We start from the raw sequence: 25,179 nt of genomic DNA on the forward strand, positions 1-25,179 counted from the left end.
CACAGCATGCTGTGTGGTCCATTCCCGCATTCTGCACTGCTTACAATGGCAATGGAAACTGGTTATGTTCTCAGTCAGTCATAGTAGCCAAGAAACCATGTTATAACCAAATTTAAACAGGGTGTGCTGTAAATCAGATACTCACAGTATATTCTCACAAACAAACTTCTCACTAGTGGACCTTTATATGTTTGAAAGGGAAGAGGTATTCAGACAGAATTTTGTGATTTATACATTTAATTTGGTCTCAGAATCAGAGCTGTTCAGATGTGAGCCAAATAGTCTGCCAGTGTAGTACTTGCTACTCAACTGCAGCCCTAAGACAAGTCTCTCCCCATTCCAATATCGTCCCTTAGCCCCTCAGCCCCTCCCAGAGAGAAATACGGCAGCTTCTCTAATTTGTAGGTTGTATTTTTTGTTTTAATCATGTAGTAATAAAGAAAAGAGACCCACATAAGGCTACAGTTCAGTCTTCTGTTCAGGTGCCAAAACTCCATACAGATACCCATTCCAGCCTGCCCAGAAGATTGGAATTCATTTTCTGGGTTCCAAAGACCCTATGAAATCAGGTGGAGACAGCCCAAATGACTAATGAAAGACTCTGTCACTATCATATGCAGCTGAGTTTGAACTGGCGATGAAAAAGAAACTGGTGGACTACATTTTATGAATTTCAAGTGATAAGGTTTTAAGTGTCTAGAGTCTATGCTGGAAACATGAAAAACACAATGAAGTGGAGAAAGCTGTGAAAAGAGATCAGCCAAGCTTAGTATTTAGTAAAAATGTAAAAGTCATTCAGTGTTTCTCTTCTCAGAAGAATAGGAGGGTTTTATCATGTTATTCAAATAAGTCATATTAATTTTAAAATATTCTCAGAAAAGTAACTTGCTTCTTTCAAGAGTCACATGGTATCTCATTCCATCACCAAATAATGGAATCCACGGTAGTTTTGACTACAAGTCTTCCTTGGGCCTATGGATTCTAGTGACTCTGGATGAAGTTTCCAGCCACCTAGGTAAATCCTGTTACGTTCTAATAGAAATATCAATTTACGCATTAATACTCTTCCTTTCCTATATTTCATTCAAACAATGAAAAGTTTCAGAATTTAAGTCTTGGGAAAAACTAGAAATTAGCAACACTAATTCTCTTTTACTATTCCTAAAATGACATTAATTACACACAGTCATGTTTGGTTTCAGTGTCACAGAAGTCAAAATCGTAATATATTATGTGAATTAAATACAGATTCTGGGCATTTGGGTAATTCTTACATTAGCACCATACTGCTCTACATTTGCCTTTGAAAAAGATTTTCCTATGTGGATCTATGCTTATAAGATTCATAAATACAGACACCTATCGAGCTGAACTTTTCAAAAATAGAGCTTCAAATCTTCCATCATGACCCTCTGCCTCTCCCGGATTAGACAGTTCTGACAGATCTTGCTAGACAACTATTGCCTCGTGTCTTTCTTTACACAGTGAACCACAATCCTTACTCATCCCACCAAACATCTTAATCTGCTCAGGGTATAAAAATACCTGACTTCAAGTTCAGGTGTAGGTTTAGTATTTTCATTCTGATCTATCCAGTACTGGTACATTCAAGCAATCAGTGTATCTTAGATAACTGGGGCGAGCATGGTACCATTTTTCTCCATTCAGCACCTGGCTCCCAGGGCCACTTACTGAACACAGTCCATTCCGACACCTGGTGAAATGGGAGGCTGCTGCCAACGTCAACATTCCTACAAGAGCAATGTACAAAGCGTGGCTATAAAACAGTTCTCAAAGAATCAGGCATGGGTCCTGGGAATCCGTATTTAACATGCACCCCAAGTGATTCTGATGTTGGTTGCTGGCAACCAGGTGTCCAAAAACATCACTATCAAGCAGTCACAGCCATGCATCAGTGTCATAGCTTTCTATGCAAGCCTTGTACATTGCTTTTGACACAGTCAAAAGCAGCTTGATATCATTTTTTTTTTTTCTCTTCTAAAAGATTTAGCAATTTGTCCTTTGGGAGATTCTCACCAAGCCGTGGCCTAGAATTTGAAGTTAGTTTGTGTTACTGCAGAAGAGCATCAAAGAAAAGCTCCCTATGATTCAAATGCACGACTCCGAGGTGCTCTGCTAGGTGATTTACATGTATTTTTTCTAGTCTAATCAGAGGGCTCAGTGCTTTCTTTGACATGGATCCTTACAAGAACAATTTTGCGCCAGACAATGCATTGACTGACGAGGATAGGATACAGCAACAAACAGAACACACAAACTCCGTCATCATGGAGCTTATCGTCTAGTTAGTGGGGGAAACGGAAAATAGACATTTTGGGTGGGGAGGAAGTGCCTTTGGTTTTTTAAGTAAAAATGAAAGACATATTTTTCATTTTCACCAAGAACTTTATTGAACAACATATAACCCCCTTTTTTCCACTACCTTCTGCCATTTTTCAGGCAACTTCATAATTCCATCTTCCCAAAACTTTTATCTTTTTGAGCAAAGAACTGGTCCAGGTACCTTTGACAGGCTTCCAGGGAAGTGGAATTTTTTCCATTAAGAGAATTTTGTAAAGACCGAAATAAATGGAAATCCAAAGGTGCAATGTCTGGTGAACACGGCAGATGAATCAGAACTTCCCAGCCAAGCTGTAACAGTTTTTGCCTGGTCATCAAAGAATGTGGTCTTGCATTAACCTGATGGAAGATTATGCATTTTCTGTTGACTAATTCTGGACCCTTTTCTTCGAGTGCCTTTTTCAGTTGGTCTAATTGGGAGCAGTACTTGTTGGAATTAATCAGTTGGTTTTCCGGAAGGAGCTCATAGAGGACTGCCTTCCAATCCCACCACATACACAACATCACCTTCTCTGAAGACCGGCCTTTGGTGTGGTTGGTGGTGGTTCATTTCGCTTGCCCCTCGATCTCTTCTGTTCCACATTGTTGTACAGTATCCACTTTTCATCACCCGTCACAATTTGTTTTAAAACATTTCAGCAGAGAATCGCTTGTGGAAATATGGTCAAGAAGGCTTTTTTTTGCTTAACTTATGTGGAACACAAACATCAAAATGATTCACAAAACCAAGCTGGTGCAAATGACTTTCAGCGCTTGATTTGGATATTCTGAGTATGTTGGTTATCTCCTGCATGGTATGACATTGACTGGTCTCAATTATTGTTTCAATTTGATCGCTATCAACTTCAACTGGTCTACCTGACTGTGGAGCACCGTCCAGCGAGAAATCTCTAGCATGAAACTTTGCAAACCACGTTTGACATGTTTGGTCAGTCACAGCACCTTCTCCATACACTGCACAATTCTTTTGGTGTGTTTCAGCTGTGTTTTTACCTTTCTTGAAATAATAAAGCACAATATGCCAAAAATGTTTTTCTTCTATATTCAATGTTAAAATGGCTACACAAAAATTCACCAATTTTGATAATTCTTTTTTTAAATGCACAGTGATATGACAGCTGTCACATACAATCTAACAAAATTGTTTCGAATGAAGCTAAAGACGACTGAATGCTACTAGAGCCATCTTATGGGAAAAAACGCACGAACCTTTTGGTCCACCCAATACATAGTACATTAGACGGAAAGAAGTCCCATGGACAAGCTAACTCTGGACAAGGGGAAAGAAATGGATATGATACAGAGTGATCAGGGCAAGACTCTCCAAAAAGATGCCCTAGGAAGGGAAGGAAGTGAGAGATGTGTTTGGATTTGGATTATTGATTTATTTTGAACACAGAGCTAACAGGATGTGCCGATAGCTAGAGAGTGGAGCACGAAAGGAAGAAAAAATTAAGGATGAGTCCAAAACTTTTGAGCAAAAGAATGAAGTCCCCACTTATTGAGCTGGGGTTACTGTGAGTCAGGGCTGTTGCTTGCATTCTGTTTTAAGGATTAGGAAAGGTGGGCTCCGCTTTATTGTGGGCTTGCCTCAGTGACACAGCCTGTACGTGGTGGAGGTGGGCCTGAAGCAAGTCAGGAGGACTCTGAAGGCTACACAGTCAAAGGCAGCTCTAAGACCCCTCATACCACCGCCGCCCCCAGGCTAGCTTTGAACATAGCCCTAGAATCTCAAGCAGCTCAGAATAAGCATCAACGGAAAGAACAGGGTTAGAGTCACTGCACAGGGTTTTGACAGCACGGCCATGTCCGTCTATCGATACCCCTCTGCACACTCCCCCAAGAGCAAAGGGCCCTGCCAGTCCCCTTGGTGTGACATGTCAGAGATGCCTGCTGCTCGTGTTTATCTATATACAGGCAGGTCCAGCCCTGGGCAGGTGCAGAATGCAGAACAAATCTCAGCGCCTCTCCTGTATCCCACACCCCCCACCCCAGCATATGGTCTGTGGGTGGAATGAGGTTAAAAAGAACATCAAGGACAACCTTGGAGGAGAAATGAAATCACCGCCAAAAGGAAACATGCAGTGGAATAAAGGGGGAGTTGCTAGATAACAAAGGAGGTGTTGGAGGGCTGATTATATGGACAAGGAATGACCATCTGTCTACTGTTTTTCAAAAGTTTCTATACAGATGATTAAGTTTCAGGCTAAGTAGATGAGGAGGAAAGGAGAAAAGCATCTACTGATTGTCTGCTAAGAGCCAGACACGGGACTAGGTGCTTTATATATACATGTTCACACCACCATGTGGCGTCATCCTTATTGTGCCAATTGTATATAGATGAGGTCACTCAAGCTGAGACCTGAGCTAACTCTGCCGCACAAGGTCAAGCTGTAAGCTCTGTGCACGCAGGGACTATCCCTGCCAGGTTCACACTGTATTCCCAGTGCCTAAAACAGCACTCCAAGGGGTGGGGAGAGTGGGGGCCCCTTGACCCTTTAGTGAGGCAGTGTCACCTTCTTTCCAATTCTAGTTTCAGACCTGGCATCGCCTCCCATTTCACCATGAGAGGAAGGTCTTTGAGGCCCAAGGCTACCACTGCTATGCCAGTGGCTGAGGCAGTGGGCAGCAGGGCGGGCCAGCAGGAGTACCCTCCAGAAGTGATGATGACCACCCAAAGGGGAGGCAAGGAGGCAAGAACTAGGAGAGGCGGGCAGGCATTGCTGGACCTCCACAGCTTGCCTGCTCTCTATCTGCACAGGAAAAGGGAGCCTTCCCTATTAAGCAGAGATAGTTGTGTCTGCCCACAGAGGAGAAGACATCCTGAAAATCTATCATCCCCCCCAGGGGTTCTGCTTTGGAGCCCAGCTCTAGATAGATGCCTCCACCACCCAGGGTTTTTTGGCAGCTGGTCGGGCTACTGCCTCTCTTGTGTAACTGGTTTTTATGTCTCTGAAGTAACCCAGGCCCCCGACAATCTCAATTCAGTGGTTCGTTCCATTACCATTTATTCTGAGCAGAGGCTCTAGTTAAGACTGTGAAATGGTGGTATACACACATGATACAAGTTAAAGAATTGTATAACAATCCACTCCTGGATTTGCAAATGGAACAGGAATTTTTTTACTTTTATTCTATATTTACATTCCTACCCAGATGATTAATTTGGGTTGGAATTATTTTATAGCTCAGAAAACAAAATGTCTGAGGACCAGTGTCAGACTACATTAATGGGAAATTGTCTTTTATCATTGATTAAAAATAAACCAGGCAAAATCCAGCAGCAGTTGTAACCAGTTGACATCTGGGTAGAATTAATTTCTAAAATGTTCAACTTTTGAGTGACAATTCAAAAGTTAGCAGAAGTTAGCATTCTCTAAATATTCAAATGCTAACCGGAAGTTAGCATTCTCTAAATATTCAGAAGTAAACGGAGCAATGAACTGCCCATTAGATGACGGAATCTCCCTTTTACCTAAGTAATGTATGATGTGAGAAAAATTTCTTCTTTCTTCCCCTACAAGGTGATGCTTGCTTCCCAGTCTAAAGTGTTTCAGTTTAGTCTTACGCATTATTTGATAACAGATTTAAAAGATGCCTCAGATTCCCTGTTTCCTCCTGTACTATACAATAGAGAGAAAAGAAAGCAAGCATTGTACCACATTTATTTTTATGCCCCTTACAACTATTCTTTTCAGTATACATTGTATTATTGACCAGAACTGGGCTTTTTGTAATTATAGAAAATCATGTGAGATACGCCATGTTCTGAAGCCCTTTCAGGGAACACATTCTACCCTTCAGCCTGGGTGTGCCTTCATTACAACTCCCTTTGAAACTTCACAGGCACCAGCACAAACACCAGAAAGTGCTACCCAGCTAGAATACCCGACCCTCAAGCTTCTCACTTTGGCAACACACCGCACTTGTCACACCACAAATAACGTAACATTGATGCCCCCAATAAATGTAACGCCAACTGTTTCCAGATAGAAAGAGAAAAAAAAATAACATAACATGTTCAAAAGCACCTGCATGAAACAGATGCTTTCTGGGAGAAAATGTGAAAATTAGATATGGAGAATCCTTGAGATAAGTTTTCACAACAATTAAATGTGAGAAGGTAAAGAAACAGTGTCAGTTCACATTGAACAGGAGTACAAAACAGTTTAGTTCTAAGAAAAGAATCACTTTCCTCTTAGGATTACAGCCTGAAGCCACACAAGGCCTGTGGGCCACCCTTCAGAGCTCTGTGGACTCAGTCCATTGAGGGATTGTTCCAGGGATGTTACATTTTGGCAGAATACAGAGACTGATGGCATGCAAGGAAAACCCTGACTGCTCTTCCTCAACAGACAGGGATTGTTCCCCATTAAATTGTCCAAGGGCATCTCTTTTAGTTCTTGGAGAATTAAGGAGAATAACAAACAACACATTGTGTTCATAGCCAGCTAAGAAGGAGAGAGTTCAACAACATGTGTCTGTATTGCAGTAGGAAGTGCTGTAGGCTTCATGTGAGGACCCAAGTTCTTCTCTCATTTTTCCAGCCTTCCTATCTGCCTCGGAGGAACCACAGTCATAGAGTTTCACAGTGCTGGTGATAACGATGCACACGCACACATACATACACACATGACATGCATGTGCACACACACACTTGGTGGGTGGTACACGTTATTTTATCTCATACCAAAAACAAACTTCCATGTTTGCAGTACTTTTTCAAAATATTACCAAAAAATTTTTTAATAAAGGGATTAAAAAAAAAATAGACAAAAGAAACATCCTTCTACCCCTTGTAGTGAGAGCACAGATCAGAGTCTCCGAATTTATCCAAGTCCAGACTTCCATTTGCAATCCAGAACAATTAATAGAGTTAATGCAATCGATTTATTTAATCAAATATATTGAAATAACTGTTCTAACTTGTTGTAGTACTACCCAACTACCAAGAATTAGGTTCTATTATCGAGATTTATGAAAACCTGCAAATTACTCCTCAGGATTCAGATATATTACAATAGAATGATTGGCTGAGATTCAGAAGAAACATGTATCCATAAAAATGAGATACAGTATTTGATAAACAGAATTAAGAAAACGGGGATAAATTTGTCTTTTTTCTTCCCTCCTCCTTCTTTCTTTCTCAAACCAGAATATAGCTCGATGCAACCTTTAATTATTCTCTCCCATACTTTTTTTTTCGTCTGGTACAAATTATGAAGACTGAATATTTTCTTTTAGAAACTTAATCTTAATGCTTATTCCGTATCAGGAATACCCTGAGTGATGGTGTTTAACCAAATATCCCATAAAAATTGAGGAGGCTGAAAAAAGATTGAGAAAAATACATTCACCTTTAATGACTGGCTTATCTGATACACGTTCTATGACTGTATTTGTTTCTAAGCCTCTGGATTAAAAAAAGGTATATGAAATTCCACTGGATTGATGTTAGAGGCAATTTGTTTTCCCTCTGGATAAAATGAGAGTATTTCAACTTAAAGAAAAAACCAACATCTGAAAAGGAGTTAGCACTCTCTATTTATTCAAAAATGATCCTAAAATTTTACCAGGCTTAAAATTACTTGTTGTTTACCAAGTTATATGCAGATGAGATGCTGCAATAGAAAGAATTGTTATTCAAACTGGGCAGCACAGAAGACACTGAAGATTTAATGAACATCTTCTCACAGTAGGTGGCAGCAAGAAACTCAATGCAGCCTCATAAAAATCGCTCAATGGGGGAACATGACCCAGGAATCATCACTTATATTTCTGTCATTTTTAACATCCAGCACAATGCTGCCTTATTTAACATATAGGGGATATTAACTGGTAAGTGAAATGTATTTTTAAAGTTCTTCAAAAATTCCAAGGAAAATTGATCCAGTTTTCTAGTGCCTTATGCAAAAGTTGCATATAAAATTGCTAAAGAATGAAAAAGAAAGATCATAGCTCGGCTTCAATCTCCACAAAGAAGATCAAACTTTCTATTCAGGAGTAAGACAGTTTTCTTACAATCACAGCGTATTGTAGCTGGAAGGAGTCTCAGGGACGACCTCTCCAGCCTTGTCATTTTATAGATGAGAAAACTGGGGTCCAGACAATTTAAGTGACTCAGGGCCACCTTCATTCTTAGCTTTTAATGAGATATCTTAGACATTTTAATCTTCTAAGATTTGTACTGCAGATTTGCTTCACTCAGATGTAAACCACAAAGGTAAGAAAGACGAAGCACTCTTGCATAGAACCCTACAACTGACAGTGAACAGTCAGCTGAGTAAGTGCTGGCTCCTATGGTTCCTACAAGATGAATTCAACACACTTACGTCACCGCCTGCCCTTTCCTCTGCTTTGAAAAGCAAGTACAATGCCCTTTCTCTCCTTGTACTTTCTCCATATTGCGAGCTGCCCTTGTCAGCAGAAGCAGGCAAGGAAAGTGAATATATATTTTCCCTGTGTTCTTCTGAAGACAAATAATCTGGGAATTAATTAAGGAATCCTGTTTGCTCAAATAAAATAATTCTGTCCAAAAAATGCTAAACTATCTTTAAGAGGACTTAAGTTTGGTGGTGCTTTCGTTTTTGTGAATTTCCTGGGTTCTTTCTCACCAATTTCAAATGTTGCCCTACTGCCTGGGATAGCTTGGCGTGGAAGAGTGTCCACAACAGCCACTCCTCAATTCTAAGAGTCCTTGAGATACTTCTGAGTGTTGGAATACCCTGGCATGTGGATTCTCCTTCCTATAGAGCAACGGTCCCCAACTTTTTCGGCACCAGGGACCAGTTTCGTAGAAGACAATTCTTCCACAGACCGGGGGAGTGGGGCGATGGTTCAGGCGGTAACACGAGCAATGGGAGCAGTGGGGAGCAGCAGATGAAGCTTCACTCACCCGCCCACCACTCACCTCCTGCTGTGCAGCCTGGTTCTCAACAGGCCACGGACTGGTACCGGTCCACAGCCCGGGGGTTGGGGATGCCTGCATAGAGCTCTGTTCAGTCTACACACCTAGGAAGACTTTGAAAGAGTGAAGAAAGGAAACATTTTGGGAAGCTAAAAAGCCTCTGGATCCTGTTCTACACTGTTCTCTCCACGCCCTGGGAGGTATGGGCGTGATGTCAAGCAGTCACACCATGGTGACCACTGCTTTGCTACGCATTCCAATCTGCTCTGTAGAGATGTCCTTATCTGTGGTTTAAAAAAAAATTAAATAAATAAAAGGACTTATGTTTGATATCATAGGTTAGCTATGCTGAAACAGGACAGAGAGCATTGGCCCAAGCATGGCAGCCATGAAGTGAACCATCAAGACACATGAAGTTTCCAGGTGAGAGGGGACAGATCAGTTGAATACTGTTCTGATTCCTTTTTCTTTATTAAGAAAAGTGCCTCCAAACTTAAAGTATAATGAACCAGAACAAACCCTGATATATTTCTAGTGAGAAAGAAAATCTAGTTACTCAAAACAGAGTGAATTATATTTCCAAGTATTGAACCATCTTGTAAGTTTCATCAAGAACCATTTGTGGTCATCTTTGCACAATCAGGGCGAATAGAAGAAATCTGAAGAGGCTGAAGATGCAACACATCTTGACCCAAATTTCAAAAACAAATTCTAGAAATTAGACTGTTCAACTTCACTCAAATCCCTGATAAATTCTATAAAGGATCCAAGAACAAGTGGTTTAGAAGATCTGAACAAACAAGCCAACGCAGTTCAGTAAGAACAAATCCCAAAGGAATTTTGTTCATTTTGAATCATACATCAGGAGAAAACTCTATATATAGAATAAACCAGGATTTTTCCAATACAACTGACAGTTTCTCATGATATTCTCATGAACACCACGAAGAAATGTGGATTGGATAATAGTAAATAATTCATCTAACCATACTAATTAACCAAGCTTATTCAAAAGCAATTGGTAATCCAGAAAGAAAAAGAAAACTAAGCTCCATGCTGGAGACTTCCTATTCTTAACCAAGCTCATCCCCTCCTGCTTGCATTTGCTGTTCCCTTCTGCCTGGAATGTTCTCGCAGCTCTTTGAATAGCTGAATCCTTCTGAAACTGAAGTCATTAGTATAAATGCCACCTATTCAGAAACTCTAAATTAGATGGCCACCTACCCAACCCTATCTTTCTCTATCCTATCCCTGTTTTTTTCCTACCACATTCTGTTTATACTCCATCTCTTCCACTAAAACATCAGCTTCACAAAAGCTAAGGCTTTGTTTGTTTATTCACCATGTATTCACAAGGCCTAACACAATGTCTGCCATGGATTAGGCTTCCGTGAACATGTGAATGAATTAATGAAATACAACCCTATGTTGTGATATCATGTCTTCTATTTGGCCTTTTAGAATATATTTTCTATCAATGTCTTATATGGAGATATACAAGGCCTGTCTGGGGATTTCTTGGTTGGGTTGGGTTCTGGGTTTTGTTTTGTTTTGTTGTTTTCTCATTACCATATCCTGGAAAAATACACTGCACAATGAAATAAGAACTCAAAAGGGCCTTGAGGGAGTGAAAGGCCAAACCCACACAACAAAATGACATAACTAGGATACATGGAAAGTTCTGCACTTAGAATCAAAGGATTTTTTGGTGCTATCACAGGATAGGGAGACTTGGTTTGTCATTGGGATTTGTAAAAACTTCCTTGGGTTTCAGTTCATCCCAATCTTGTTATGAGCCAATATTGTGATGTGAGCATTAAAAAGCGTTGGAGTCTTGAAAGCAAATACAGTACCTTCCAGACCAAATGACATATTTGTTCAATTCTACACTAACATTTAAGAACACTGGAAAAACTAAAAGTGGTTGAGAGGAAGATAAGGATTATGCGAGGCATGGAAAACTACTCATAAGAATCAAATGTTTACCAATAACTTCAGTAAGAAGGAAGGATTTTCTAATGGTCTCCAGTCACCCCAAAATATGTTAGGTTATTCCACGAAACAGTGAATTCCTTGTCAGTATAGACTTCCACTAAACAGTTAGCAGTCGGGATACAGTGGAGGGAACTCCCACACAATGCAAAGTTATGTGACTAATGATTGATGATTCATTTATATACTTATAGCTGAGCTTCTATACTCTCCAATTTTACTGCTGTCAAGTATTTGCATAAAATGCTTGCATATTTCTGTTAAAAATAAACTATTTATAGAGAAATTGGGAAAGGTATACATGTTTTGTTAATCTGAGAATGATAAAAGAATTACTATAATAAGTATTTTATTATATGTTGATGGACCACAGAGGCATAAAGAAATGATCAGCTGCCTACCCGCATACCCAAGTATGGAATATTAGGTACTAAAGTAGAAAACTCCATACACAATGCATAGGATCAGCTTTTGTAGGAGTCAACCCAGGAGATTCTCTCTAAATTTGTATCTCTAGAAGCTAGAAAGACTGAAACGTAATAGAAGCAGATCTGGAAGATGTTTATAATTTTTAAAGCAGGAACATAACTATCATTTTGGAGAAAAATTGAACAGAAGGAGGATAGTCAGCCTCAAGAAGAGGGCAGAAAGACCAGGGGCCTGAAGTTGACCTTGTTTATCAAGTCCAATAAAAAACATACATTTTTTGGTTCCTATAGTGATGTAATCCATAATGATGGATGATTAAATAGGTTCAAAACAGCCATGGCGAAATATGCCTCAGGGCTGCCCTCTTCACTAAGCAACTCTAGGTAAGCCAACTTCTTGGGGATTCTGATACAGTGTACTCGTATCCCCACCCTAAATGCTCATTATGGCTTATATATTTTATTATCATGTAATTGATTAGCAAGAGTCAGCCCTTCCAATTCTGTAAAACACGGACTAACATAATAGGGAGGTAGAGTGTGGGCTACAGTAATACCAAAATATAATAGTATCTTGGATGGCTCCTTGGTAGAGAGCCACGTAGCCTTCATCTGACCACAGTATTACTCCCTTTCAAACCTACATCATTCCATATTGACTACACGTTTTAACATAAGCTATTTACTCTGGCAGAATTAATATAAAGAGACTTTGATATCGCGGTATGAACAACAACCGCTGAACCTAAGGATCATTAAGAAGCTTACAGGTTAGAGAGTAATTCAGAGTGCTAGGGAGCACATGAGATGATCTGGAAAGAAAAGGTTCAGAGAGCAAAGAAAAGGAAAAATTAGCAATTGGTTATTTTAAATCTTGGAAGTAAGCAACAAAGTATGACTGTCGCAGAGAAATGACCGAGACTGGACAGGAAGGTGAATATGAAGCTGGTATTTGGAGGAAACCTATGCAATGATCCGCAGACCTGAAATAAAGTCTAGTCAGAGAGGTCAGTGGAGAGATCTTCAGACGCAAACCCCAAATGACACAAAGAGACAATGGAGAAAAGGCTGCTGAATCAAGTCCACACATGTAATGAGAAAGATGACAATGAAGCAGTATTCACCCGTGCACATTTTCGGAAAGACAAAAACTCCTGCTTGGCCTTTTTCTTTCAGAAGAGTGGAAGGAGAAACGATTCTGAGTGGGGTTTCGGTTAGAACTGTGAAATGCAGCAGCTGCACAATGGAACGTTCAGAACCCAACTGCTGAGTCACTCCTTTGTCGTGAGGGGCCCCATCTCATTCCACCCAGAAGTTATGTGACCCAGGATCAGCAGTCCCTGGGAAGAGAAAGTGAGCCTGTCTCCTTGCGTTTCTTTATGTGTTATGGGAATGACATTGTGACATCACAGCACAGAGTTTATAAATGATACATGAATGAAACGTTCACGACCAGTGCACAGAACATCGTCATGGACTGCTAGGTGATCTTTGTCGTGGTGCATTCAGCTCACACAGAGCTGTGAAAAACCCACACCCACTATTGCATCCTCCCCCCACCAAATCATCTGTTTATATTCAAAACCAATCTATTATCTGTTCCTCTCATTCCGTAGACAGTCACTCCAAGATATTGGACTATGACTTGGGGAGAAGATTTTACCTGTATACACAAATAGTGGTCTTGTAGATTTCATAAAGAAGCATTTTTCTCCTCCCCACCCCTTTCAATAAGAGCTTTTGAAATTTAGATGGTAGAAGAATGAGGCAAAGATGAGAGAGCGCAAAGTAATGCCACTTGGCTTTCTGGTTGGTGTATCTAATGGGTAAACTGAAGTTCCTGTTTGCCCAGTGACTCCAGGTCAAGCATCCAGCTACTTTCCCAGGCCTAATTAAATCTGCGGCTGACCTGCAAGCAACGGGACGGTGCTTGCCATCCAGAGGAAAAGAAAGGAGGCACAGAAGACTTGTGATCAATATCAAATACTCCAGCAAGTCAGGGCTGGAGGCAGAAATGAAGAACTAGTACACCCAGTTCCCTCTCCCTGCCACTAGATTTAACTTTAGCCTTCAGATGACACAGCAGCTGACCAATGAGAAGCAATGATATTTTTCCTGCTCACGTACAATGTTATCTTCCAGAGACAAATATATGGATTTTTTACATTACTGACAAACAAGCATATATTATTTTATATGTTGCAAATCATTTAAGCATCTGGAAATATCTAGAAGCACTGCTTTGAATCATAAGTAAAAACTATGAATTCTTATTATGGGATCCAAGCTGTTAACAACACTACAAAAAGAGAAAAGGAATCAAGAATAGCCAATTCAAATTAAGATATACGAGCCTCTATTTTTTTACCATTAACTTCCTCTTGAAAACAGTCATTTGTAAAACATCTGGACCTAATTATTTAAGTAAATAAGCGTGGTGGTCAGCTTCAGAAGAAAACAAAATATTTACTTTATGGCTACTCTACTCCCTCAGTTATGGACCCCTCTTTCTGGCAGTCTTGGACATTGCCTGGCTGTATCGAACAGTTGAGGCAGAGGTGCAACCGAGTACTAAGAATGTTTTCAATGCCACAAAGGAACCACAGCAAACGTTAACACATGCAAGTAATGCAACCTACAGTGTGAAAAAGACTAAATTCCTGGATAGAAGTAATGAGAAAGCTAAGCTAGGAAGCCAATTTACAGAAACCATATTCACCTGTTTCTGAAAAGGCACCCACTTGGAAATCATCAGAACATCTCACCAGCCTGCCAAAAAAAAATTGGGCAACTTTCCTGCATCTGGGAAGGACGCTAACAGCAGCATTACTTGGGAATTCTTTCAAAGGCAACGAGCAGCGGTTACATTGCTCCAGGAGTCCATCTAAGCTGCTTACCTCGAGATTCATGGACTCCTTAGCATGGTTTAGAATTCCGCTCGGTGACCTAGCGCCTCGGCTTGATGTGGTTCTGGGTTTTCATTAAGCCACAGAAATAACTAAATTCATCTGTTGGATTCTGCCATCCAACAGATGGGAGGTCATCTAGCCCACGTCAGATGTTTAAAGCATGAAGATCATGGATGGATGTAAGAGACTTTAGTTTGAGGTTTAAAAATTGGGTGGGGGGATGGGGGAGGCCCTTGGATACCTGAGAAAACATGTGTTCGTTCCTTCTGAAATGCATCATTTTGACAAATGAGAGGTTTATGACAGTTTGGTAAACCGAACACACGACTGGAGTTAAAATACATTCCTCCGTATTCTAATTCAATCCATAGTAGGCTTAGAAGCCTAAAGTTCTTATTTTAGACAGTCTATAATTAGGTGATGTTTTTATACGGTATGGGCACTGAGGAGACCAAGAATTCCTCCTTAGCATGAAGACTCATTCTGCTCTGAATGCAGAAACACTCTTTTACTCATTTTCCTTAGGTAAATTTGCAACGGTGTTTTAACATCCGAAACTGTGATCCATGAATTTGAATTTCTGCATCATTAAATGGGCAACAAGCTAGCACTAGCTGATGAAAATATGAGCTGGAAGATAACAGCACCATATGGAATGATGATCACATAATAAACCAGGAAACCCAAAACAAAATGAGTCAGGCTGCTTAGAAACACAAAACAAAGCTACAGTGCTCTGGAAATTACTACCCTCACCTATGGTAAAGAACATTACCTTCCGGGGCTTCCCTGGTGGCGCAGTGCTTAAGAGTCCGTCTGCTGATGCAGGGGACATGGGTTTGTGCCCCGGTCCGGGAAGATCCCACATGCCGCGGAGCGGCTGGGCCTGTGAGCCATGGCCGCTGAGCCTGCGCATCCGGAGCCTGTGCTCTGCAACAGGAGAGAGACCACAACAGTGAGAGGCCCGCGTACTGCAAAAAACAAAACAAAACAAAAATAGAACATTACCTTCCAAACTTGCTATTACCACCTCAGATCAGCAAGTCATGTCATGTCCCTACATCAGTCCTAAGGATGTAGGCAGTTCTCATGAATTTAAAAAAAAAAAAAAAAAAAAAAACCCACAAAATATTTAACCCTTTCTTTTCAATAAAACTTGAGGCTACACTTTTGACTCACTTTATTACTTTCCCACCCACAGGAAAAGCATAATGATGTGCAATATTATTTTTAAGTTAGAAGCTGTAAACAGCTAGTCACAGTCATGGCTGAGATTTATATAACCAGATTGTTATTTTACTAACAGCAACTGGTTTCACTGAGACAAGAGTCTTAGAATGATGATATGGCAGGCAACAAATTACGTTTTCTCAGACATGGTTTACTTTTGCTCAAGAGATTTGGTACTTTATGGTTTGATGAACAACTCCTCAATGATTATGGCTTGAATTACAACAGAAAAGTAGCTGGATATACTTCAGTATCACATATGCAATAACATCAAGCAATGTGTTAAATGAGTAGTAATGATCTAGATTGTTCCCATGGTCTAAACAACTCCCAGGAAATAATGGATGTTAAGAGCTTAGGACATGTTTAACATTTTTAGTCACCAGAATGGCTTGAGTAAAACACTCAGTATATAGATGGCCTGGCATAGTTAAAAGCAATAAGCTAGATGCACACTGGATTTCTTCATAAAATATCTAATTTAATCCTCATGAAAAGCTTGCAAGTTATGTGAAATGTGAATAATAAAACTGAAAAGAGGTTAAAGGACTTGCCCTAGATCATATAGCTAATATAATACCAAAGTAAACCTGGAAAAATAATAGTAAAACTTGTATAGCACTATTTACCAAGCATTGCTCTGAGAACATGACTCAATGACTCATTTAATTGAATCCTCAGGACAGGACACTGAGGTCCAAGGTCATATGAGCAGTGTTGGCAGTGGGGCTCCAGGGTCTGTGCTCTCACCGCCCCCTAGTGCTTCCTCTACTGTCTCTAGGAGCTTCTGGAAGAATCAAAGGAATACTGAGGCCTAATGTTTTGGGATTCTAGCTTAGTGTTATGTAGTACAATTAGCCAAAGAGTGTACAAATAGAGTAAATTTAGTTAAAAGATTCCATTCCCAAATAAAACCTTAAGATGCTAAAATTCTCATTTCTATGTTATTCTTTTGAATTCATCCTCAAAAAATAGCTTTCTTGCTTCCAGCCACCTAAAAAATATTTCAGAAATGGCAATATCCTCATCTCCAAGAAATTCCAAAAGAAAACACTGTAATGTAAATACCATCATTCCATTACCTCATAGTGTTTTGTCAAAACCAAGAGATAGAGAAGGGTCATAAAATTGGTTTGATGTAAAATATCCTATATCTGCTTCCAGTGATTCGGCTATAAGAGGTAAAACAAGCAGTATACATGTTAAAATAGAAAGGACTAGGTAATCAGCTAGTTTAAAAGTAGTTTCATCAATTAAAAAAACTTGATTTCATGCACTGCTTTTCTCATATTCGAATCTTGAATTTTCTGTCAAAAATATCAGAGCTCTTAATGCACTCAAGCATATTCTTTACTGATATTGTTAAAAAAGGATTTGTGGTTGGTTCTGCAGAGAAATGGGAATAAGTACTTAGGCACTGTAAGAACAAAATGTATAGTTGTGTGCGATTTTTCAATATTCATTGAGACTGACAGGTAAACCAAGCATATTAGACATGATCCTTGTCTAGTGAGCTGGAATTTCAAATTCAGCATGGCAAGAGGTCACATGCGATAGTTTACAAAAATGTGTTTAGAGGAAAGTGGAATTTTAAAAGGCAATAACCAATTAACTTTCCATTATACAGAGACTGTCCATAATATGATTTATGAAAAATGGTTTTTAAAATAGTATTGCCATTGAAAATTAAAATGGATTTTTAAAACAACCTCAGACAACCATTGAGATGTGTGAGAGGAAGTTCCTGTGTGAGTCTTCTCCACTCTGTTCTCGTTTACAGAAAATTTAGAAAATGCTAAATTGCTTCAATATGGATATTGTAGGAAAAAATAAAGCGAAAGAATAGCAGACATAATAACAATGTACTAACTGCCATTCTGAGCCTTACTGATCAAGAATCACAAAGCATGTGCTCAGAAAAGACAAGTCTTCTCCAAAAAAGTAAAAAAGAAAGAAGTTAGACAAAGCAGTGAAAGCAGTGCAGAGGTCTAGACAACAAAATCTCAGAAAAACGAAGTTTAAGCCTAACTTTTATTCTGCCATGCGTGTGATTGTTCACAAGGGGAAATGGACTTTTCAAGTCAACTGTTTCCTCAACTACAAAGTTTGTACTAGACTGAACATTATAATTCCTAGTAGGCCTCTTACAGAAAAGCATCTACATATTAAATTATGATTACTCTAATGAAGTGCTCTACAGCGTGTGACCCAAATTTGAGAGGATAAAGTATTTTTTTGGATAAGAATAGTTATTTCCATTATGTTTTTGTCCTTGGGCCTAGTAGAGCCCTGATAGACAATAGGTACTATTATGTGTGAGTTGTGTCCCCCCACCCCCCCCAAAATATGTTTAAGTTCTAACCCCCAGTATCTCAGAATGTGACCATAATTGGAAATATTGCCAATGTAAGTGGTTAAGACGTGGTCATACTGGAGTATAGTGGGCCCCTGATCCAACTGGACTGGTGCCCTCACAGGATGGCTATGTGAGGATGGAGGGACACAGGCAGAAGGCCACGTGATGACAAGAGCAGAGATTGGAGTCAGGCAGCTGCCAAACAAATACCAAAGATTGCCAGCAAACCACCAGAAGCTGGGAAGAGAAATGGAAGCGTTCCACTACAGATTTCAGAGGGGGAGGTCCTGCCAACACCTTAATTCTGGACTCAGCCTCCAGAATTGATTTGTTGTTTTAAGCCATCCAGTTCATGGTACTTTGTTACAGGAGCCCTAGGAAAGTAACACAGGCACATTATACATTGTATTTCTCTCCCTTCTAGATTCCCTTTTGGGTTTTTGTTTTGTTTTTAAACAGAGGGCAGGGTGGAAGGTGTTTGATTAACCTGAGGTCTGAATCCTGATACCACCTTTACTCGCTGTCTTCAGGCAATTCACTTAACTTCTCTAAGCTGCCGATTATTCGCCTGGAAAGTGAGAATTCTCCATAAAGTTCCTAGGAAGATTAAATGAGATGATAATTTAAAGGGCCTGGCACATCCTAGGCACTGAGCAAACGTTAAGTCTTGTCTCTCCTTCCTCCATCACACTGCTGTAATAAAGATTAAATGAGGCTAGATATATAAAGTGCTTTAACCCTAGACACACTATATATTTTATTATTCTAAAATCACCCACAACCTGGGCACACCGTGAAAGTCCCCAAAGAGTCCCACTGGAGGGACAGTCGTTGAGACTCTTGGAGCCTAGGAAGAGAACTTGGGATAGGGTGGAGTTGAGTTCTGTAGGATCAGAACGCTTGGCCTAAGCTACAAAAGACTCAGTGAAATGTAATCCCCTTCAGAGCCCTAAAAATTCCCATCCAGCATCACAGAGCGCAGCCTCGCATGCATTCCACAGCACCGTTCCTTGAGAATTTGCCCTGAACAAGGGAAGCATTAACCTTGAAAGAGCAAAATCACATCCTGTTGGAAAGAAAGCTACCGAAAGAGAAAGGACAAAAACACCAATGGCTATATTTGCTGCTCCAATGAAGACAGAATTAGCAATTGGTATAAAATGGCCCCAACTGGGATCAGCAGTAACAACTGCTGAGCAAGGTCAATGCCAAGTTCAGAGGAAAACCAGGATCCAGCCCCAGAGAGATCAATCCGCAGTCCTAAAAGCAGCACCAGGAAACTGTTACATTCACACCACGGAATGTCAGTGGGCAGCAAACAGGAATAAACTATCGATACCAGTAGTCACTATGAAAAACAGTACAGAGGTTCCACAAAAAATTAAAAATAGAACTACCATATGATCCAGCAATTCCACTCTGGGTATTTATCTGAGGAAAACAAAAACATTAATTCAAAAAGATATCTGGGCCCCCATGTTCACTGCAGCATTATTTACAGAAGCAATTGAAGCATCCATGGATGGATGAATGGGTAAAGAAAATGTAAAATATATACATAATGGAATATTATTCAGCCATTAAAAAGAAAGAAATCCTGCAACAAATGGATGGACCTCAAGGACATCATGCCAAGTTAAATAATTCAGAGAAAGGCAAATACTGTATGATCTCAGCTATATGTGCATTTTTTTTTAAAGACCCAAACTCATAGATACAGAGAACAGATGGGTCATTGCCAGAGGTGGGGGTGGGTGAAATGGATAAAGGTGGTCGAAAGGTACAAACTTCCAGCTATAAGATAAACAAACCCTGGGGATGTAATGTACAGTACGGTGACTACGGTTAACAATACCATATTGTATATTTGAAAGTTGCTAAGAGTAAATCTTAAAAGTTCTCAACACAAGAAACAAAAATTTGTAACTATGTGTGGTGATGGATGTTAAGTAAACTTACTGTGGTGATCATATGCCAATGTATACATAGATTGAATCATTACGTTATTCACTTGAAACTAATGTTATGTCAGTTATTTCAATTTTAAAAACTATTAATACATACAAGTTGGGTGATTCTCAAAGGCAACATTCTGAGTGAAAAACGCCAGTCTCAAGAGGTCACATAATGTATGACAGCAACTGTATGACAGTCTCGAAAAGATAAAGCTACAGCGGCTGATGACAGATCAGTGGTTGCCAAGGGTTATGGGTGAGGGAAAATGTGATCAGGAAGGGATAGGACAAGGGAGTTTTGGGAGTGGTGGAACGTATACTGTATCCTAATTGTGGTGGTGGATATATGAATAGATCCATGTGAGAAAATTCTAGAACTGTACATCAAGAAAAGGATAAGTATACTGTATGCTAATTTTAACATAAAGTTTAACAACAACAGAAAAACTACACACACACACACACACAGCACCAGGACTTGGAGGGGGCCTCAGAAGGCCCAAAGCCTGATTGATTCTACTCTACAGGAACCTCAGCTCACCGTGAGTAAGCTTCAGCAAATCCGCAAGATGGGGAGGGAAAAAAAGATTATTTCCACATGATACAAAGGCAAGACTAGCCTTTGGGAAGTGAGAGAACAGAAGTGAAAAACTCCAGGAATCTGAGCAAATCCTTCTGAAACCCAAGGAGGCAATCAGAAGAAACCCAGTCAGTTCTCCCTGTTTGAGAGCTTTAAAGCAGAATGACCATTTTCTCCCTACACAAAGGAAGAGTTACTCTGCACCAGTCACTCCCTTCCCTAAGTCCTCTCAGTCAACTTAGCCACAGATGAGAGAAAAGGCAGCATTGTTAAGTACGCACCCCAAAGCACGTCTCAGGGATCGATTTCTAAGAGAATTCTTTTCTCAGTTGCTACTCTGAATAGAAAGACAACCCTAATAGTAGTCAATAATTCCAAGAACACAGGTGGACTTCTGCCTGCCAGTTTCGAGGTTAATGACCGCCTGTGGGGCACAGTTTCCAGGGCTCTGAAGATGCTTTAGAGGTCCACCTAAGAACTGAATCCTCCTTCACACTTCATGGGACATCTGGAGGTGGATGTCTCCCTGTCCTCCCAAGGAGGAAGAATTCCACAGCATGGAGGCCCCTCCTGAGGAGGACAGCACGTGAATGACACGTCACAAAGATCACACAGGACAGCCAAGAGAGGATGAGCTGCAGGTGGGTCAGCTGCAGAAACTCCCCCTGCCACCTCCCCTGTTCTCTCACCTAGTGCACAACCCCAGGGGAGCTCCAGGAGGGGGAGGGATTGAACAGACCACGCCCCTTCCCACAGCACGTGGGGATCCTTAGAGCCAAGCATCAATCCTGAACCGGTAAGGGGAGGCATGACATGAGTTCTAAACAGAGTCGTCCAGATTTTAATAGAGGCAAGTGAATGGACCGCTGTTGCAGATATCAGGGGATGAAAGAGCAAGTCAGCAGAACATGGCTTAAAGTGATGACTGAATCAAAATAAAACCTTTTCGTGCTCGCCCCTCCACAGAGTGCAAAGCCACTTCACTGAACACAGGGGAACGGATCCAGAGAGAGGAGCTGCTGAATAATGCAGTGGCCAATCTCCTCTGGGACCGAGTCCAGCGGGGCCCGGGTGAGTCAAGGTAACTGGTGGAAGCTGGGCAGGCAGAGGCGCAGAGTAAAGACTGGGAAATGCTGCCATTATTCTAAAGTAATGAGCAGCCTCCGATGCCACTGAAGTAGATGCAGTGACTTGACATTTTAAGAAGCCAATTCTGACGGTGGCCTAGAGCGTGGAGGAGGGAACACAGGCAGGGATGAGAACGAGACAGGAAGACTGGATCCAGTTTGAGTCATATAGTCCTTCGTCAATACCCGGGTCTAACCTCTGCAGAGGGAGGTCAAGGGCAAAATGGAACCCAGAAGGACAAAGGGTGGAGTTGCCTTAGTAGGGATACAGAGAGGGTTTAAAGGCGCTTTTAAAAAAAATTAGACTCAGACTTGAATTCATCTGATTAGTAGAGCAATGTGTAAAATTCCTCCTGCTTGGAGAGCAAACTTCCCCTGAAAAGCAAAACAGACCGCGTAAAGTTCAGGAAAAAGGTGGAATATGTGGCTTAAGCTATATATTGTCTAGGCCACAAGAGAGTTTGGGAGAAAATAGTCTTTGAAACTCAAACACAGTATAGCTCAGCTCTTCACGGGAAGAGAGCTGCCAGTGATTTGAAACTCAAGCCCTAATTCGTCATAAAGAAGACACTCTGCCTGGGCCACCACCCACTCTCCTGCAGATAGCTCTAGAACCTACCATGGCCGCGGGCAACTGTATGAAAATATAGGGAGGTGGGGTCCTACCTGTAATTCTTGAAGAGACAGCTATTTGTACTGAGGAACTGAACATGGAACATTTGAAGAGGAATGGTAAAGTGAGAGTAGGTGCAAGAGATAGGCTGGAAGAAACGGGTAGGGCTTACACTCCATTAGGTATCAAGTATGTAGGGAGAGAAAACAGTTGCAGGTTTTGAGCAGGAATGAATGGGGCAATGGCTATTAATTAATAGAAACAGGGAGGGTGAGAGAAGATTCAGAGAAAAGTAGTAAGTTTAATCCTTTCTTAAATTTTTTTCTCTATTTTTTCCTTCCAGTTTTGAGATATGGTTAACATACTGTGTAAGTTTAAGGTGCACAGCATCATGACAGGACATGCACATATACTGCAAAATGACCACCACAGGAAGTTAACGTATATCACCTCATAGAGTTATAAGAATTTTTTCTTTGTGATGAGAATTTTCAGTGTTTACTTTTACAGCAACTTTCAACTACACTATACAGCTTTTTAAACTATGGTCATCATGTTGTATATTACACCTCCAGTACTTATTTACCTTTTAACTGGAAGTGTGTACCCTTTGACCATTTTCACCGTCCCCCCACATGCCGGAACGAGAGGGCCTGCAATATATTCACAGATACTAGAAGTAAGAGACTGGGGCACAAGAGGGAGAGGGGGGTTGTCCCCTCCCCACACACCCCCTCCAGCGGCAGGGCTGGAGTTTGTGTTTCTGCGCCTGAAAGAGGGACCAAGCCCCTGCTGCAGCGCACAAAGCAGCTACAAGAAACAAAAAAACCTATTCTGCACATTGATTGATGTGACTCGGACGGTTGGCAATGTCTCCAGGTGTTAGGAAACAAAGACCCAGCCTACGTCAATGCTGAACTAATAGCCAAGGACCCCAACTGTAGATGCTGTAAAGTTTGTGACAAAGCAGAAACAAAAATGTCAGATGCCACATGGATGAGGAACTTGGTGCAGAAGAAACACATGTTATTTAACAATCTGCCACTGAGTGAACAAAACCCAGCTGAAATCAAGCTAGAGGCAGCCAAGAACACACTGCTGGAGTCGTCGCAGACCACTACCAGGATTGGCTCAGGGACAGCAGAGCTGGGAGTCCCATTCCGCCAGAAGGGGTGGGGGGCACTTATGGAGTGTGCTGGAAACTGGTAATGAGCCGGGGGGGGGGGGGGGACGCGAAGGCAAGGACTCATTAAGATAAAGAGGTGGTCACACCCCACCCCCTGAAAAAAAAAAAGAAAAAAACCACTCTTGTCTGTGCACTTAACTTTGTGATAGTTCTGTTTGGTCAGCTATGTTCTCTGCATCTTCCATGAACCGGGGCAGTAACGTCCTAACCCAGCAGTTTCCCAAGTGCCCTGAGAAGCATGCACCAGTATCTCGGAGGGGAAGGGGCTCCTTCTCCACCAGGGAGGGGGCACAGCACTCCCAGCTTTGAGAGGTGGGGATGCACAGCACCTGAAACCACATGCTCACTGGAAGGAAGAGCAGGTTCCAGCCATTACACAGATTGAAAGTAGGCAAAGCACACGAGGCAAGCAGACAAGAACAGGGGCTAACTGGCAGAAAACTGTACAACAAATGATAAATCTCAACTCTATGACCATTTAGCTTCAGTTTTCTTATCTGCAAATCGGGAATAACAATGTCTCTCTTATAGGGCTGTCCTAAGAATTGCATGAAGATAAGATTCTGGTCAGAAAACCAATTGACTAAATGGAATCTAATGTTAAAAGGAGAACTGATGTATTTAAACTGTAACTGGCTGTATCACCTGAGCAAGTTAACAGTTCTGTGCCTCCCTTTCCTCAGTTTAAAAAAAAGGATTTAGAGTACCTTGCTCTTAGGTCTATTTAGGATTAGAGAATACGAGTAACGATCTTATAATAGTGCAAGGCACACAGTACATGCTCATTAAAGGTTAACTGTCACTTTTAATCAGAAGCAGAAGTTCCTAAAACTTCCTTAGCTGCCTAAGCTACTGATTCTGCCTCATGAAAAAATTGCTTTGTTATTCTTGTGGGGGTTTTTCTAGTTGTCATGTAGAATCATAGAATCATCAGCAAATTTGAACATAAATTCAAGTCATCCAACCACCTACATGGTCTTTTTTTTCTATCTACAGTTGAATTCAACTGGGGGAGGAGGGGGAGGAACAGTGTTTGCAGTGCCTACTCAGGGTAGGAACTATGTAAAGGCTGGGATGTAATCAGGGCTGATGCTCAGGCAGGTGCCCAGATATGGACACACCAGTTCTTAAGATGCTCAAGTATTTCACCTGATTAATAGCAACTCCCTTAAGCTCCCCACTGACCCCCTCCCTTGAACACCGGGGCATGCCTCGTTATCTAGCAGCAGGAAGGTTTACTCACAGTTAGAGGATAATTTTTCAGAGTAAGGTACAATCATGACTCTCATACAGATATAACACTATGTCACAGATTTAACTCATTAATGAGGGAACTGGAAAAGCCATCATAAATTCCTCAAAGGAGAATCCAAAGACCGGACTGGACCAATACTTAAGCCCATTAGGAATGTTGAAACAAATTTGCTTAAAGGATGCAAAACTGGCTTTTTCTACAATGGCAAAGGAAGTCGAACATTGACTAGCACAAAAAAACTATTGTATGTCTATAGATAAGAATTATTTACATTATATCA

The sequence above is a fragment of the Delphinus delphis genome, chromosome 13, assembly GCF_949987515.2.
Source record: "Delphinus delphis chromosome 13, mDelDel1.2, whole genome shotgun sequence".
In the NCBI taxonomy this organism is placed as follows: domain Eukaryota; kingdom Metazoa; phylum Chordata; class Mammalia; order Artiodactyla; family Delphinidae; genus Delphinus; species Delphinus delphis.